At 42.6% G+C, this 17,920-nt stretch overlaps 1 long non-coding RNA gene across 1 annotated transcript in view; it reads right to left on the bottom strand.

The window, feature by feature from the left end:
* The window catches only part of LOC103789178 (uncharacterized), a 42,547-nt gene extending 29,379 nt beyond the window's left edge, over positions 1-13,168 (bottom strand). Inside the window, exon 1 of the long non-coding RNA XR_004737131.3 lies at positions 12,881-13,168. This is a non-coding gene — a long non-coding RNA (uncharacterized LOC103789178). The remainder of the gene's footprint in view (positions 1-12,880) is intronic.
* Positions 13,169-17,920: the final 4,752 nt, after the last annotated feature.

Below are 17,920 nucleotides of genomic sequence, written 5' to 3'. Positions count from 1 at the left end.
GCCTAACCTCAAGTAATTTTAGGAGAATATGTTTTGCTGTTTGTTATCCTGAGACTATGTCCTTAAGCATGCAATATGTTTTTTCAACACGTAGTTCAAAACATTTTTTCCTAATTTCAGGAACGTTTTCTCCACTGATTGCTTAATATTTGCTCCATATTCTTTCTTTTTTTTTTTTTTTAAAGGATGCTCTGAATGTTGGACCTTCTTTGTCTAGTTTCAATATTTGTCATTTTCATAAAATCCTATATATCACAGTTCTCATTTAATTTTTAAAATTGTTCTCTTTTTAAGGTTCCATTTATCTGAAGGTTTAATGTGCTATGTTTCTTCTCTTGTGTTTATACTTTTAGTCTTCTTTTTCTGCAATTATTTTCTTCCATTTAAAATTCTTTTTTAAGGTCTGTCATCCTCTTTCTGAATTCTCTAATTCTGATTTGTGTTGCTCCGTCATTACGTAAGTTTCTTAATGCGTTTCAGCTTGTCTTTAAAAAGTTACAGTCGCGGGCCGGGTGCGGTGGCTCACACCTGTAATCCCAGCACTTTGGGAGGCCGAGGCGGGTGGATCACGAGGTCAAGAGATGGAGACCATCCTGGTCAACATGATGAAACCCGTCTCTACTAAAAATACAAAAAATTAGCTGGACATGGTGGCGCATGCCTGTAATCCCAGCTACTCAGGAGGCTGAGGCAGGAGAATTGCCTGAACCCAGGATGAGCCGAGATGGTACTATTGCACTCCAGCCTGGGTAACAAGAGGGAAACTCCGTCTCAAAAAAATAAAAAATAAAAAATAAGTTACAGTTTTGATCTATTTTATGAACATGTCTGTCAGGTAATCTTTCATTGTATTTAGGGATGTTATTTTGCTATTGTCTTATTTTGCTTATAACTTTGCATGAGATTTGATATTCATATGTTCCTGTCACTCACTTTTATGTTATTAGATTCTTGAATTATAAAAAGAAGCATGGTTCAAACGGCTTTTCTAACTTAGGAAACCTTTCCTTTCTGTTGTTTTGGGGTAATGTTTAAAAGTATGACAGATTGCTTTTTAAGACTTTCTTATTCTATTTCCCTCCCACAATTTTATCTGTAAACACTTTTTTCATTGTTTCTACTGCCCTGGTGGTGGTTTATTTTAATTCCACTTCCAACAATTTCTCCACCATGCAAGGCACTGTCCTGAAATGGTTGGTAAACTCTAAGAGGTCACAGGACCTAGACCGCTCCACACCCTGGAGACCTCATGATGAGTCCACTATTTGGAAATGATAAAAACCTGCCCGAGTTTTATTTCCTGTTCTCCAATTGGGCCCCTCTGCTTTCTAGTGAACACTTGTTAGGTTTCTCCTCTTCTCTCATTCACTAAATGCTCCATTGCTTTCTTCTGCTTCCTTCTACACAGACACTGATGTCATGTTCTCATGTAAGTCTCTGGGCTTTCGGCAATTTCTCTCTACCCAGTTCTATTTTGGGGTTCAGGAGTATATTCTGTTAGTTTTATTGTAAATGTTACCCATGGGATTTGTGTTCTGCTGTTTTCTCTGTCTGTGTTAAAGAGAATATTCAAAGACATTTAACAACTCTGCGGCCATCTCCATCTTCCCAGAATGCCTCTATCTGTACATTTGTATTTTGAGCTACACAAATAGCCCATGCCATAACAACAAATATCTATGGAATGTGCATTTCAGTTCCAGATTATGTTAACAATTTCTTTACACAGAGACTAGCACATATATAGGTTAAGGGGGCAACTGCATGAGCGTCTGTCTACGATCCTCTGTACATAAGTCACAGAAACCAACAGTTCCACGAGCTTAGAGCACAACACAGCGAAAGCTAGAGCCAATATTGGGACTCGTTTCTTAAATACACAAACGCATGCACATTCACATCTGAGCTGTTGCCTGTTGACCCAACAGCTGGAAGTTGTCTATCAGAAAACATGCCTTAAAGCAATAAAGAAATAGTACTGATCAGTTTGGTTCCAGTACATGTTAGCAGGCACTTTTCAAACATTCTGAATAGTAGCAAAAGGGTCTTCATAGTACACCCTTTGAATCACTCCATTCAATGACATGGCCGCATTTCACCTACACCTGGATGGGTTTCCTTGTCATGTGTTATTGAAAATGTTCATTATGATGTATAAAAAGTAGAGCAACTAGAGTAGATTCATTTGAAACAACCAGAGATACATTTAAAAACTGCTATAACAAAACTAGGTGAAAAGGGATCCCCACAAATCCTTAAATAAAAAGATTTATGTCAACATGGAGATTAACCACTGATAGCGATGGAACCCTCATAGTATCAGCACTTGTACAAGAGGGAGTGAAGGGAAGACAGCTGTGCTTTAGACAGCCCTGGAAACAGAACTCAAAACCATTCACAGGTACTCATTGCAAAGAGAAGCATGGTGGGCAGTCGTCAACTAGAAGGGATTTCTGCAGAATCCAATCCCTTGGAAAACTCTACAGCAAAAGCAGACATCTTCTTCCATAACAATCATTAAAAAAAAATGAGATGGAGAGGAAATTCGTAAAGTAAAAGACATTTACAGATATACATCAACCAATGACATAGTTGAGACCTTGTTGGATACCAATTCAAATATTAAAACAATTAAAAAGTAAAATGTGAGCAACAAATGGATACTTAATTAAAGAATCACTATTGACCTAGGTGTGATAATATTGCTGTTATGCTTTTTAAAAGAGTCCTCATTTGCTAGAAATGCTTAAGAAATATTTACAGAAGAAATGAGACGACATTTTCGATTTACTTCAAAATAATGCAGGTGCTGGGGATAGGTGGGAATACAGATAATGGAATATTATCCATGTAATAATGATCTTTGTTGAAGTCAAGTACACTGGCTTCATTATACTAGTTTTTCTATTTATGTATATGTTCAAATCTTTCTATAATGCAATATGAAAAGGAGATATTTAAAGAGGTTAAAAGGCAGAAGGCTCCATCAATTGAGGGAGGTGCACATCTTCAAGGAAGCAGGAAGAGACACAAACACGGGCATCACACAGAAAGCCACGCAGACAACTCAGGGTTCCTTGGAATGCTAGCTGATTTCTTAATCTCTCAGGGACTATGTCTAAAAGAGAAGGAAAGTGGATAAATATTATATTCAGGAAGGCAATTAATTAAACAGTTTTAAGCACTGTTATATTCTACAGCAAGAATCGGAAAGAAATAGAAAAGTGTAGTGCATCATGCTAATTGGACTGTATTTTTTAAGAAAAAAAAATGCTCACGCCTGTAATCCCAGCATTTTGGGAGGCCGAGGCAGGTGGATCACGAGGTCAAGAGATCAAGACCATCCTGGTCAACATGTGAAACCCCGTTTCTACTAAAAATACAAAAAATTAGCTGAGCACGGTGGCGCGTGCCTGTAATCCCACCTACTCAGGAGGCGGAGGCAGGAGAATTGCCTGAACCCAGGAGGCGGAGGTTGCGGTGAACCGAGATCGTGCCATTGCACTCCAGCCTGGGCAACAAGAGCAAAACTCCCGTCTCAAAAAAAAGAAAAGAAATGAACATTTTTTCACAACATACAGAGTAAGGCAGTTCACATTGACCTTACTGATGCTGAGAAAGCAAATTCAAAAGAAATATCAGAAAGCCACAGAAGAAAATGCAGGTTTGTCACCGATGACAGGTTGAAAATGGGAGGGACAGAGCATCAGGTATGGGTGAACGCCGTGTGCATTCTTCATAATGGAGCCTGAAGCAGTACAGTTAGCCCCGGGGCAGGGAGCAGATGACCTCACTTGAGTCTTTGCTGTTACACTTTCTAAACCTGGACCTTAATTTTTCCAAGCCTCAGTTTCCTGCTCTGGCACGTACACTGAGTTGGCTCCAAGGTACGTGTGAGGATTTATGTCGGCAGGTGTGCTCTGTCAACTGCAAAGCCAGTGCCTTCCATCACCCAAAGGACCTGCAGGACCAGGCACAGAACGGGTGATTAATAAATCTGACTCCAGTACTGGAGCTCGTGGCCATTACGGTTTAAAGGCAAACATGAGGCAAACCCTGGCATCGAGGTTTTCTCTCGCATTTCAAATGCTCCTTCCAAACCATAGGCTCAGCAATTTTCACTCTGCATTACAAGGCCAAGAAAAAATCAGGCTGTAAATTGTCTTTGGACTTTTCTGGTTTTGTTTTGACTCTTTGAAATACTGGTTTGAAAAAAACGTTTCTAGCATCTTTTATGTGAAAGCAGCGTAATTCTTAAGAACACAAGGATTTGGATTAAAATCCTAGTCTCATTATTTCCAAGCTCAGTGACCTTGGGCAAATGACCTTAACCTCTCTAAACCTTAATATCTTCATCTGGATAACGAAGATTACAATCCCTTTTTCTGGACTGTTGTAAGATAAAATTTTATATATAAAGTATTTAGCAAGTGGCGGAACATAAGAAACGTCTGTAATAATAATAAAATTACTAGCAGTACCGTTATTAACAATCATGCCAGGCAATTTCTTAGAGGTCTTCTCTTCCCAAATTTGCCGTGGTCTTGACTGGAGTGCTCAGAGCTCTAAGACATGCACAGTAAACACACAGTATGAAAATTAGGGAGGAGGAACGTCATCAGTCCTCCTCTCAGGACAATCTCTTAGAAAGTTATGTCTCTCCATATATTCTTTCCCCCATCAGGTATGGTCTTAGATGATTACCTTAAAGAATTTAAATGTATCACCTTAAAGAATTTATAAAAATAAATATAAAGAATAAAAGGGACAGAATGGGAATGGAAACACTGCCCCAACTTCCACAGCCACAAAAAAAAACCCCGGGATAACAGTAAACACCACAGCCTACTGTTTGTGCACATTTGCAAAGTCTACATCATTTGACCATTCATTACACGTGCCCCTACTCACTGATCTTAGAATCTCATTTAATCACAGTATCAGAATTAAGTACTTAAACTTTGTACAGATAAGAGCCTATATATATATGAACAGCAACATAATTGGCCTCCCCTCTCTCAGGTTTAGAATGGAGAAAGAAATCGCAAAAATTGTTCTCACATACTTAACATAGAAGAAAGCAGTTCTTCCTGGTCAACATGGGGAAACCCTGTCTCTACTACAAATACAAAAAATTAGCTGGGCACGGTGGCGCGTGCCTGTAATCCCAGCTACTCAGGAGGCTGAGGCAGGAGAATTGCCTGAACCCAGGAGGCGGAGGTTGCGGTGAGCCGAGATCGCGCCATTGCACTCCAGCCTGGGTAACAAGAGCAAAACTCTGTTTCAAAAAAAAGAAGAAGAAAGCAGTTCTGTCTCAGCATTAATGATCACTCCTTTCTTAAAGCTTTGTGTGGTTTTCTATAAGACTTCGTTTTCCTCTCTCACTGCTTTTTCTTTTCTATCCAAGAAGTGGGTGCACACACTATTTTCTCAAGAGCAAAGCTACATTGAGGCTTCCCTCCAAGAACCCACTTTTTACCCACACCTCATGGAAACATCAGGACCAGCTGTCAGGTGAGACCTGTAAAACCAAGATTTTGCCACAGTGCACACAGATCAGATGCTCAAGCCACAGGGTCAGCGCTGAAGTGGTAACATCGGGGAAGAGAGTTTTGATCTCCTCACCCTCATGAGCATACAGCGGAGTGAGGAGGCTGAGAAAAGACTCAAGACCTCATGTCTGAGATCTGCCAGACCTTCATGATGACCCTGATGGCCTTCCAGAGCACAGTCATTTCTGACAAGCAGCCCAGTTTCTGACACGTCCTCCAGAAGGAAACCCATGGAGTGGAACAGCTATAAAATAAACAGTTCCAGAGAGATTCAAAATGCTTCATTCATTTATTTACTACAAAACAGAGTAGAACAGACGAGAGCTGTATTTCTGCTCTTTTCTCCTCTGGTTATCATTTTCTATGTCGTCATTTGCAAGCAAACCAACAGTGCTAACGAAAAGCATCTTCTAACAAGCGTTCCTTCCCTGAAGTCAGTTTTGGGTACATGCCGCTAACACTGTTAAATTCAGTGGCCCAAATGAGTCCAGTAGTGCAGCCTTGACATTCGCTTAGATCAGGGTTACATTTGCATGACACCCACCTAATCTAGTTTTAAAATATCCATTTCCATAGCACTGGATACTAGGGAAGAGAGTAAGAGAGTTGCTGAGGAAATAACCATTGTCTTTGTTTTGCCACTATATTTGGTGAATTCAGATTTAATATGTTAGGCTGCGGACACAATAGAACTGTGATGCTTCATGCTTAGATCCTCAACCCCAGTGAGAGGCTGCCAGCCACAGAGAAGTAACGTACGGACGGATCAGTGCACACGCACCTCCCTGCTCCACATCCCCCACCCAGTACATCCGCATGGCCAGTACAGTAGAGACACTTACATGGTTTGTCCTAGCCACAGATGGGATATGAAAGCAGATTCCACGATCCTCTCTCATGTGTCTTGCAGACATAACATAACAGGCAAACTATTCACCTCTTCTAGTCAAAGAGGCTGTGGGTGAGAAATGTCTTCTTATATGGAAGTGAGTGCCTCATCATGACTCCAGCAGGCCACGATGGAGTCAGATAGATGAGGGATGACTATGCTGCAGGCCAGATCCTGACCAAAAGCAAATTCCTCTCTGAGAGCCGTCACGCCTCTTTTCCTCATCCGCGCAGCTTGAAAGCAAACCCAAATCCCAATAGCCTTTTGAGGGCTAACTTACTAGTGGGATATGGACAACTTCCTACCCCCAATATTTCAGCTTTATGTAGCCATTTTCATTAAGAGAACCATTATTAGGTTGGTTTCCCCATAATAGAATTCATCTGTGTTCAGTTTAGTCAGGCTAGCCCTGAAATTCATTTCTCACGTCTACAATTCTGAGCACGTCAGGGAAGTGAGCTGTGATATTGTCATTCTAAAACAGCGTAACAGTCTCCAAGCTGCTGCTCTTTCATGTATTAGGATGATGGAGTCCAGAAGAAACTCTCTTAACCAATCTCCACTTAACAGCTTCAGCAAATAAACTATACTCCCCTTCCGCTCTGTTCAACATCACGCTAACTGAGGTGGGTACAAGATGTGACTCTGAATTCCTGTGAACTTGTGCTCCCACAAGCTGAAAAGTGAGCATGCCAAAATTCAGTTGTATTTGCTTCCAAACCTGATTGTAATCGCTGCTCTTCTCACTATCATTCTGTAATTTAATGTAATATTAAGTATAACTAAGAAATTTTAAAATAAAAGGGAAGGAGCAGTCATCTCTGTGAAAGTGACAGTGGGTGTTTTGTGAAGTCTCAATAACCATAATTCTCTGAAGCAGCGCCAGCCAAGAGAAGTGAAATACAAACCACTTATGTAAATTGACATTCTCTAGTAGTCACATTTAGAAAGTAGAAAGAAGAATACACGTCTGTAGTCCCAGCTACTCAGGGGGCTGGGGTGGGAGGACGCCTTGAGCTCAGGGATTCTAGGTTACAGTAAGCTGTGATTGTGCTACTGGCCTGCGCAACAGAGCAAGACCCTATCTCAAAACAACAACAACAAAAAAAGCATAACGGACCGGATAAAATTAATTTTAATAATCCATTGCATTTTACTGAGCATATTCAAACTATTATCTCAACATATGTTCATATAGATTGAGATCTTTTATGTTCTTCTTCTGTACTAAATCTTGGAGATCCAGTGGGTATTTTACATTTCTGTCATCATTTGCTTTTGAATAGCCCCATTTCAAATGCACAGTAAACGCATGTGGCATGCGGCTACTATATTGGACAGAGCAACACTATAGAACTGACATTTAATTAACACAGACAACTATTATGAACTGGTGGGATTTTTTTTTTTTTTTTTTTTTGAGGCAAGGTCTCCCTTTATCCCCCAGGCTGGAATGCAATGGAACAATCATGGCTCACTGCAGGCTCAACCTCCAGGCTCAAGGGATCCTCCCATCTTAGCCTCCTGAGTAGCTGGGACCACAGGTGAATTAACACCATGCTCAACCAATAGTTTTTTTTTTTTTTTTTTTTTTTGAGATACAGTGTTTTCCTATGTCGCACAGCCTGGTAGAACTTTCTAATAGTTACTACACTCAGATTGCATTCCCAGTGTCTGTAAGCTCTCCTTCCGAGATAAAAACTCAAATTGCAAATGTCAAATGATTCATTATGGATATGCCTGAAGCAAGAATGAAAACCAGGAACTTCAGTCAACGGACCCAAATTCAAAGAGGGTCCTTGGCGCCACATTTACAAATCTGACAAGTGAATGTAGATTTCAAGTTAAATGCGGTTTATGGTATATACGGAGCTTTGTTTTGTAAAATGATTGTCCGTGTTAACATAACATTTGTGATTAACCAAAAAATACTGTAGCAAGAACACTGGATAAAAGGCCACCTATTGTAATTAGAGTGCTTTCAAACTAATTAATTTGAATTGAATTCAGCAAATGTTTGCTAGGCATCTTCTACTTGTGAACTCCCCCCCTCCCCCCCCAACTCTTAGGATTACACAGATTACTGAAGGGCATACAACCGTAAAATTCCTACACGACAAGTAAGAAACAACTCAGATGATGGGGCAATTGTGTTTGACTGGAGAATCAGAAAAATATCCCATGAGAAGAAAATAGCTTTTGATGTAAGCCTTGAAGGATGAGTAGATTTTCATCATAGAGATGAACGAAAGAATATTTTTAAACGGAGACTACAGGACTTTTCTGATGGGCAACTTTCCTATCAGTACTATCTGTACCTATTGTCACATGACCAAAAGATTGATAAGCTCTCGTGAAAAAAATATGGGGGGGTTCATTGTTCCCAGCCTCAACGTGGGCTAGAAAAGTTTGATGTTCAGTGTAGAAGGAAGCCAGTGGCCAATGGTTGTTTAACACACACCTGAGTGCTCAGGGAAACCTCAGGAAAGAGGCAGAGGGACTTAAGCTGGATCTGTCAGGAAAAGGATTCTCACAGAAAGTCGTTTATGAGACGATTGTTCCAGCAACGGCGTATATGTTTTATGAGAACAAAGGGGAAAGTAAGAGCACAAAGAGAGGCTGGGACAGTCTGAGTAGGGAATAGAGCACGTAATTTGGAGGCAAAAAGTAAAGTTTCACCCACACGTGCTACCTCTGTAAGCCCGGACACATCACTTAGCCACTATGAGCTTCAGTTTCCAGCATCACAGGAGTGCCATAGGGATTAAATGAGGCAAGCTAGGTGGACGTCCTCAGCCAAATGTGAACACTCCCTGGATTTCAGTACTAGGACTGTGATTATCATCATTACCATTAGAAAGGTTTTGCATTCATCCCTATGTGAGGTAATGAAATCCCAGAATGCAGTGGAAGCAAAAAAGCATGGACAGGAGGAAGCAGAGGAAATATACACTGAAGAGAAAAAAATCTAAGTTGGTGGTTGATTGCATTGGTGGTGGCTGGGACTATAGAGCTATGAAAAAAACCATTTTTTATTAGTGGCAAACAAAAGAAAGAAACTCCAGCACATGGTTTGCAGCCATCGAGTGTCAGCCTTTTTGACTGAGGCCACCATCTGGCTTGCATTTCATATCCAAGTTTACATTCCAGTCCTGCCGCTACCACCCCTTCCATGAGCGATTCAAAATTTTCTTTCTCCACACTGAAACTAAACTGCAGCACAGGAAAAAGCATGTGGCTTGTTGTGCTAAAGATTGGTGTGCTAAAAGTTACTGTCATTTATTAACTCCTATTTTCAAGGCCAGGAATGACAAATAGAATGCAGAGCTACTGCTACTGGTAGAGGGAAAATATGCTCATAAAAGTGATAGGATGCACACTCACCATTCTCTTCATGGCCGGCCACCAGGACTGTCACCAAGTCATTACAGCCCACAACCACCAGTGGCCAGAGGCTGATTTGTTTTGTAGTCAGCAGCAGTTATGCACACGGGTGCGTGTGTGTGCGCGCACACAAACACACACAGTGCACTTTAAACCTTACAATCAAATTATGTTTCTGTCAGAAAAGTATTTTCATTTCTAGGACAATAGGATGAGAGATTTTTTTTATTCTTTTAATTAGAACTAACTCTAAAATGATACTTCATTGAATTGTTTATAAGGAAATATAACCACTCCAATCCAACACTCATTTGTACAACAAAGTCTAGATTGGTAGTAATTATGTGACACTTGTCAATTTCCTGCAGTATGCTTTGTCATGAGTAGATTCTTTAAGCTCAGAGGGAGAATAGGTAAACCATTCACAGGACGCTACAGATACCAGGAAATAGTCATTATCTTCTCTAAAAATCCAATTGTATATCTCTTTCAAGATTGTTCATTGTTTTGAATTATACGGTCCAATTTTCTTCCATTAGAGCAGATAATGGAGCATGTACTATCTTTGCTAACTATCTATGATCTCGGAGTAGGGCATACCCTAAGCAAAATTATGACATAGAAAAAAATGTCTTTAATATCCTTGGATCTCTCTTTTGAACATTTTCCTTACATATCTACCCACCCTCCTTCTCTGTGGCTTCTTTTGGGAATTCTTTCTCTAATGGTATCCTGTAATTGAGATCTTTCTTGTCTTACCCTGGGTTAACAGCATTTATATACCTTTTATTTTGTTATTTAAAAGACATGATCTTCGTTCATGAATATTACACCAAAGAGAGTTACCTCAGTGGTAATGTAAGGCTTTGTGGCTGGCCAAGAAGATTTTCCATATTCTTCAAATCACATCCTCTAACATCACACTCTGGGCGATAAGCAGGTAAAGGAAAAATATGTCAAAGCACCTGGTTAACTTCAAACAGCTCCATAAATGAAAGAAATCATTGTTCTTCTTCTGCCTACACGAAGGGTTAGTGGTATGCTGGAGCTGCTCATGCTGGGTTGCTACAGCCAATGGTGTACATCTCTTCCTTCAGCTTCATTCAGTGACGTCAAGTTGGAGGTTTGAAATCAGCCCTGGGGGGGGGTATTTACATCACAGTAACTGGTAAATGCTACATATCAGGGCTTTCCCTGCACCTCCCAGAGAGCTAGTTTACCAGCGCATCACTGCATAAGGTCATCCTTATGTAGAAATAGATGGCATCTTGATTTTTTTTTTAATTTTTGGTCCATTAAATTACCCTATTTTCCTGAGTAGTCCTCCTCCCTTGCCAGCACAACATGGAAGGATTTGCCCATGCACTTACATAACTCACGGTAATAATCAGCTTAATCTGTGGCTATTCTTTTCACTGGTATATGCTCAGCACCTACACTGCTAACATACAGAAGGTAAAAAATATTGTTTAAATGAGCACACAGACATCCTGCATCTACATTTGTGTGTGAACACACATACAGACACACATATACACCCACTGCGTCTGCGTTAGCCTGAGAGAGCTATTTATAAAAAACGCTTCAGTAGTAAACAGCAATTTTATTTTCTGTTAGAATATTTACTTGGTTTATTGCCAATGGCCTCAGATTCCTAGAGAAGCAACTGTTAACAACAGACAGGATCAAAAGCTATTTAAATACTGCAGAAAAACATGTAATGGCATTTTTAAGTTTTATTATCCTCTTAGGAAAAAGACTAATTTTTGAAGTACAAGTTGCCCAAAACAAATCTTTTTTAAGTCCCCAAGGTGCACCAACATGCTTAATGGGCAAAACTGCCTCATCTCATATCACCACCGCTTCCAGCTTCAGAATCGCTGACTCTCTCCTTCCCTTTGCTCCAACAACCTTCTCACCTTTCAGACCCCACAGAAACCACCCTGTCAAAGGTCACCAATAACCTTCCGAAGGGCGATCTCCAGGCCACTTCTCAGTTTTTTAAATCCCTCTGCTGCATTTGGCGCTGCTATGAGTCTCACTCCGGCCACGTGCAATTTCCCTCCGTCTGCCCATGTGTGTCTGCACCGCTCCCTGGGGTTCCTCCAGCCCCGCCCCACAGCTTCTGCCCCGCACCTTCCCTGGCCCTTTGACTCCTGACCTCTTGGCGTTCCGCATACTTTGGTTACTGTTCCCCCACCTCACTCACAGGACTGTCATATGCCTGTCACAAAGAAGGCTCTTACTTACATATGTAGCACATAATGAACACAAATTTCATGCCCACACATACACCCAGGTGCGCACACACACACATATTGACGCACCCATTATCCACTTCTTAGTCCTCATCTGTGTGTGTGGATTTTCCCCTCTGCCTTTCGGCTCACCTGGCTCTTCCCCACAATTCCCCTCCTTGCCTCTAGGGGGCAAGCTGTGCCTCAGTCCCAGCTTGATGTTGAAAAAGCCCTCAGTTAAATTATCCCCTCCCCTTAATTTAGGTGAGATTCCACTCACCTATATTAGTTATAGGTCCTGCCCCATATTCTTTTCCCTTAAAGGCAAAGGTGCCTCAGGCACTGTCTTAGACTTTCTCTGATCTCTATCCCAAAGATATCACTTTATCTCATAGAATCCCAGAGTTTCAACTATCCCCTATGCATATTCATATTCCCCAAAAGCAAACCTGGAGAAGACCTGAATAAAATATCTATTTGTAGCTTCTACTGACACCAAAATCTCAATATGCCCCAATCCAATCTTTTTATCTTCTCCCTCAAACACATTTTACTTTGCGTTAATGGCACTAGACCCTAATTACTCCTCTGAGAACTAGCAAATGCGCCTGGGATTCTCCCCCTCTCTCCTCAACTTCCATTCATTTGCTGAATTCTGAGGATTCTGGCTCTGCAACAGTCCTCGCCTCTGTCTCTGCATTACCACTGCCTGCTGCCACAGTTCAGGCGTTGGGCATTTCTCCTGAACCATCACAACAAAATGCAAACTGACCACACCACGATGAGCCTTTCTTTCTCAACTCAGCTGCTGTACTCACCTGCTAGACCTGTCTCTCTAAGCCCCAGTATGAGGCTGTATGTCGCTCTTCGTATTTTCCACTGCCAACAACGTCTGCACAAGACCATTAGCAGACTGCCTACATCAGAATCATCCAGGAGGTTGGCTTACAATGCAGATTTCTAAGCTCCACTTCAAGCCGGCTGAATCAAATCAGTAGGTCCCAGAAATCTACATATTCAGTCAAGTCCCTGTATAAGCCTTCAGCCCACTACAGCCAGAGTGCCACTGGCATAGAGCTTCCTCTGTAGGACATTTAAAGCCCTTCACTATCTGGCCCCTGCTTACCTTTTAATGTGATTTTCACCAGTCCCTTCACCCATGCCCTCATTCTCCATACTTGCCCTGTGCCTTTGGGTGTTGCTATCACTGAAATGCCTTCTCCCTTTTGCTGCCAAGTCTTACTAAATTTTAGCCCTAACTTCACACACTCTGTGGCATCATCCATGACGCCTCTGATTATATCCAATTCCCAGCTCTTCAGGACCTCTGTGACCCTCAATAAAAATGTGTTCAGCTGGTGAGTAACTCTCTGAGAATGCAGGTTTTGATCAATAAGAATTTTATTACTTGGTGCAAGTAAGAAGGACACTAAGCGTGCTCTCCAAAGCAGTGTCTCTCAGAGGGCAGGTAACAGGAGGGTTTTATGGGGCAATGGAGAAGGGAGATGGTGCATCATGGCAGGTAGAGGAGGGGTCCCAGTTACATAGACATGGCATGATGCCAGTGCACGGGTTGCATGTCATGGTAATGCAGGTATAGCTCCTTGCCAAGTGGAGACTTTGGCATGGTAATGAGGAAAGTTCGCTTGGGTTCATCTCTAAGTTGCCAGGGTCTGTCAGAAGCCAGTTTAAACCAACAGGGTGACTGCATTCCACATAGGCTGCAGGGCAGGAGGCCATAAAACAGACTGATTGCTCAAGTTGATTAGACTCCATCGTCCCTGGAGACCCTCCCTATCTGTATATGCTCTTACATACATTACAACAGTGCATCTCCATGCATTACAGTAATTCTTTTAATACCCATTTCCTTTTTTCCCAAATACCTCTTAAGGGCAAGAACCAAGTTATACTTATCCTTTTACCCCAGTATCTGACACATAGTAAGTGCCCGATAAAATGGTGTCTGAGTGAATGACACACACACATTGCCTTCCACCACTCCAGTGCAAACATCAGACCCCATGAACAGCAGCGTTTAGAAAAACACTTATAGCTGACCATAATGGTTCTGACAGGTTCCTGATAACTCTGAAAGTGCTATGCGTTCTCTCAGACTGAGAAGATCCAAATTTCACTTCTGAAATTCAGTGGGCATCACAAGGGGACAGTTCATCTAAATTTCTCTTTATTAAGGGCATAGATACAGATTCAGTTAGTTTCTATGGAAAAAGCAATTCATAGAATATGCCACAGCTAAGGCCTAATTCTCAGACTAATGAGTAACTAAAGATATTTTTGAAAGAGCTGAATGTTGAGAATATGACAAGGACACCAGAAAAACAAGGCTGTGGATGGGACTTGTCATATCTGTCCAAGGGTTGATGGCATTATTTGAATAAACCCTGAGTTTGCGGATTAGTCTTGTGTACCAGGGATAGGTGTGGAAGGGTTAGGAAGGACATCACAAGGTTTCTTCTTTTCAAGAGTTTACAGTTCATTTAGAACTACCTAAATGCTGCATACAGCAAAAATCCAGGAATAAAAACAGAGAAGTATGACCGAGACTGCACACGGACTTAACGCAGAAACAAAGCCCACAGCTGCTAAGAAAATACAGGCGAAAGAAAGACATTCCAGATTTATCTGTAATCACAGAATTTTGGCACTGGAAGGGCCTAGGGAGGCCATGTAATGCAATGGTCTCATTTCACAAATGAAAACTAAGTGCAGAGTGAAGTGACTTTTCCAAACCCATTCAAATTGTTTATTTAACCAGGAAAGCTTTCAGATAGAAATGAGATACGCCTGGACAAAGAGAAGGTAAGTTTTTCAGAGAGCCATGTTGGAGGAGGGAAAGACATAGGTGGGGAGAAGAGGAGAAAGAGGTCTCTACGGAAGGAGAAAGGCAAATGAGCAGGTTTGGGAGATGGAAGCGAGAATTTCCAGTGTGGCACAAAGAGTGATGAGGAGTGTGTGAGGCTGTGGTGTCATGTTGGAGGTGGGGACCAGCCCTCATGAATGGAAAGTCTTGGTTAGAAGAAAGAGAAGGGTTATGAACTCAGCTGAGTTCCAGCACTATATAATGAATTCTCGTGCTCTCAGAATCCAACCTCAATCACAAACTTTTGAAGCTGGAAAGACTTGAAGGATAACTAAGGAACTCATCTTACAGAGGAATAAGCCCAGATTCAGAGGAGGCAGGGAAAGTACGTGGTCTTTGAAAACATGCTGATTCTAGTTTCAGGACTCATCAGCCATGTACGTGTCTTTCGGCCACTTATTGAAGATCTTTGAGGCTCTGTTCCTTTCCTTTAAGAAGGAGATAATTCAACTCACAATGTTGTGATGAGCGTTAGACTATCATGCATTGTTAGCGCCTGGCCTAGTGTGAGCCCATGAATGGATTTCAGTGAATGTTTCTGTCTCCCTTTGTGCTAAGAGATGAGTTGCCTTGCCCAAGGTCATCAGCTGATGGGTGGTAAAGACAGGGAAGAAACTTTTATGTTTAAATTTAAATCTCCAAGCTCCAGGCTAGCCCTTTTGCAAACTCCGCAGTGGGACTCCCACCAAAGTACTTAGGACCCTGGTGAAAGGGCACTTGTAGAACTGCAATAAGAGACCGGGACCTCGCACTCAGAACTTGATCTGCTTTCCCTCCTGAAGTTTGTCTTCAGGGAGCTCACAGCCTTGAAGAATGAAGAAACAAACCCATTCTAAACAAACAAAGAACAGATACGGCAGATCAAAGACAAGTTCTCCGTGAAAGTACGTCAACTGGGGATAGAGGATAAAAGCTTTTTTGTTGCCCAATGAAAAAGCTCTTTTGGCTCCACGATTTCCTAGGGATTATAACTAAAATGTCTGGATTACCAGTGCAGCTCACATCTGAATTTGCTCCATGCTTCTCACAATGTGAAGATTGAAACTGAACTGTTGAAAGCCAGTCAGTCCTGGCCAGGTAGAGGTGCAAGGTAGACACAGAGCCTCTTGAGCTGTAGGAAGCGCCATCAATGTGATAGAAAGAGCTGGCTTTCACTGGATACCCTCTGAAGGATGAGCTATGGTATTGGCATGTGGGCATTGAAGTCCTGGACAGAATGTAAACATTAAGACTTTAAAATAATAAATACGGGAGAGGGGACTCAAGATGGCGCTGTGAGAACAACCCAGGATTGGAGCCCGCGTTGAATTCGCAAACGGTGAGTCAGTGCTGCATTTCCAGACTGATCTTTGTTGCCCACAGAACGGGGAAACTCCCAAGTATAAAAAGACACGGGACGCCAGGCAGTAGGTCTGCCTGGCGAAGCCGGCAGCCGGGGCGGCGGCGGCCGGCCCTACCCAGCAATCCCCACAGGGCGCGCTTGTCCGGGTGCCTTGTTGAACCGGCAACCTGAGACTTGAGAGGGCTGGACTTGAGACTGAACGAGACTTGCACAGTAGCCCAGCCCAGGGGATTGCAGGGACAGATCGTTTGGGATACCCAGTGGGACGAACAAAACCGCGATTTCAAACTATCCCGGGCAGACGGTCCGAGACGCTCTGTGGGGGAGGGGCGTACATCACTACCGAGGCAACCTGCCCCAACTGAGATACACGCCCACTGCTGACGCAGCCAGCCGGTGCCGAGGCAACCCGCCCCAACTGAGATACACGCCCACTGCTGACGCAGCCAGCCATTGCCGAGGCAACCCGCCCCAACTGAGATACACGCCCACTGCTGACGCAGCCAGCCGTTGCCGAGGCAACCCGTCCCTACTGAGATACACGCCCACTGCTGACGCAGCCTGCCGTTGCTGAGGCAACACGCTACAACGAAGAGACTCTGCCGCAGGGCGTGGCGGAGACCACAGCAGAGCCGGCAGGAACAGCGCGAATCACACAACAGCAGGGCGGAGCCTCGGCAGCCAAACAGTGGCTAGTCTGCCTTTGAGCTGGGCAGGACACCTGATCAGACATCCAAAAATAAAGCCCAAACCCCTCAACACAGAGCATTTGAGAAAAAAAAAAAAAAGGGTTGTTTAATGAGCTGTGTTGCAGCAGAATCAAACATAGCAGCCTAACAGCCCTGAATGAACAACAGAGTGCACAGCTCAGCAATTAAACCCCTATAAAGTACAAACTGTCTCCTCAAGCAGCTCCCTGACCCCTCTATATCCAAAAGACTGTCATTAGGCAGGCATCATCCTGGGACAAAGAGAGCAGAAAAAGAAACTGGTAGCAACCCTCGCTGTGCTACGGCTACTAGAGGTGCACCCCAGACAAGCAGGGTCTGGAGCGGACCTCAACAGTCATACAGCGAAGGGGCTAGACTGGTAGAAGGAAAACCAAGCAACAGAAATACTTCATCATCAACATTCTGGGTGTCCACTCAGAGACCCAAACGAAAAGTCAGCAACTACGCAGACGACCAGCGGACAAATCAACAAAGATGGGAAGAAACCAGCGCAAAAAGGAGGAAAACACCCGAAACCAGAACACATCGCCTCCTAGAAAGGACCAAAACTCCTCACCAGCAAGGGAGCAAAGCTGGACGGAGAATGACTGTGACGAAATGACGGAATTAGACTTCAGAAGATGGATAATGAGAAACTTTTGTGAGCTAAAAGATCATGTATTAAATCAATGCAAAGAAACTAAGAACCTTGAAAAAAGATTCGAGGAAATGATAACAAGAATGGATACCTTAGAGAGGAATATGAATGAATTAAAGGATCTGAAAAACACAATATGAGAACTTCGTGAAGCAAACGCAAGTTTCAATAGCCGAATTGACCAAGCAGAAGAAAGAATATCTGAAGTCGAAGACCAACTCAATGAAATAAAACGAGAAACAAAGATCAGAGAAAAAAGCGCAA

The sequence above is a fragment of the Callithrix jacchus genome, chromosome 19, assembly GCF_049354715.1.
Source record: "Callithrix jacchus isolate 240 chromosome 19, calJac240_pri, whole genome shotgun sequence".
In the NCBI taxonomy this organism is placed as follows: Eukaryota; Metazoa; Chordata; class Mammalia; order Primates; family Cebidae; genus Callithrix; species Callithrix jacchus.
Note: the sequence above shows the minus strand (reverse complement) of the source record. Positions and strands in the feature narration are given on the sequence as shown.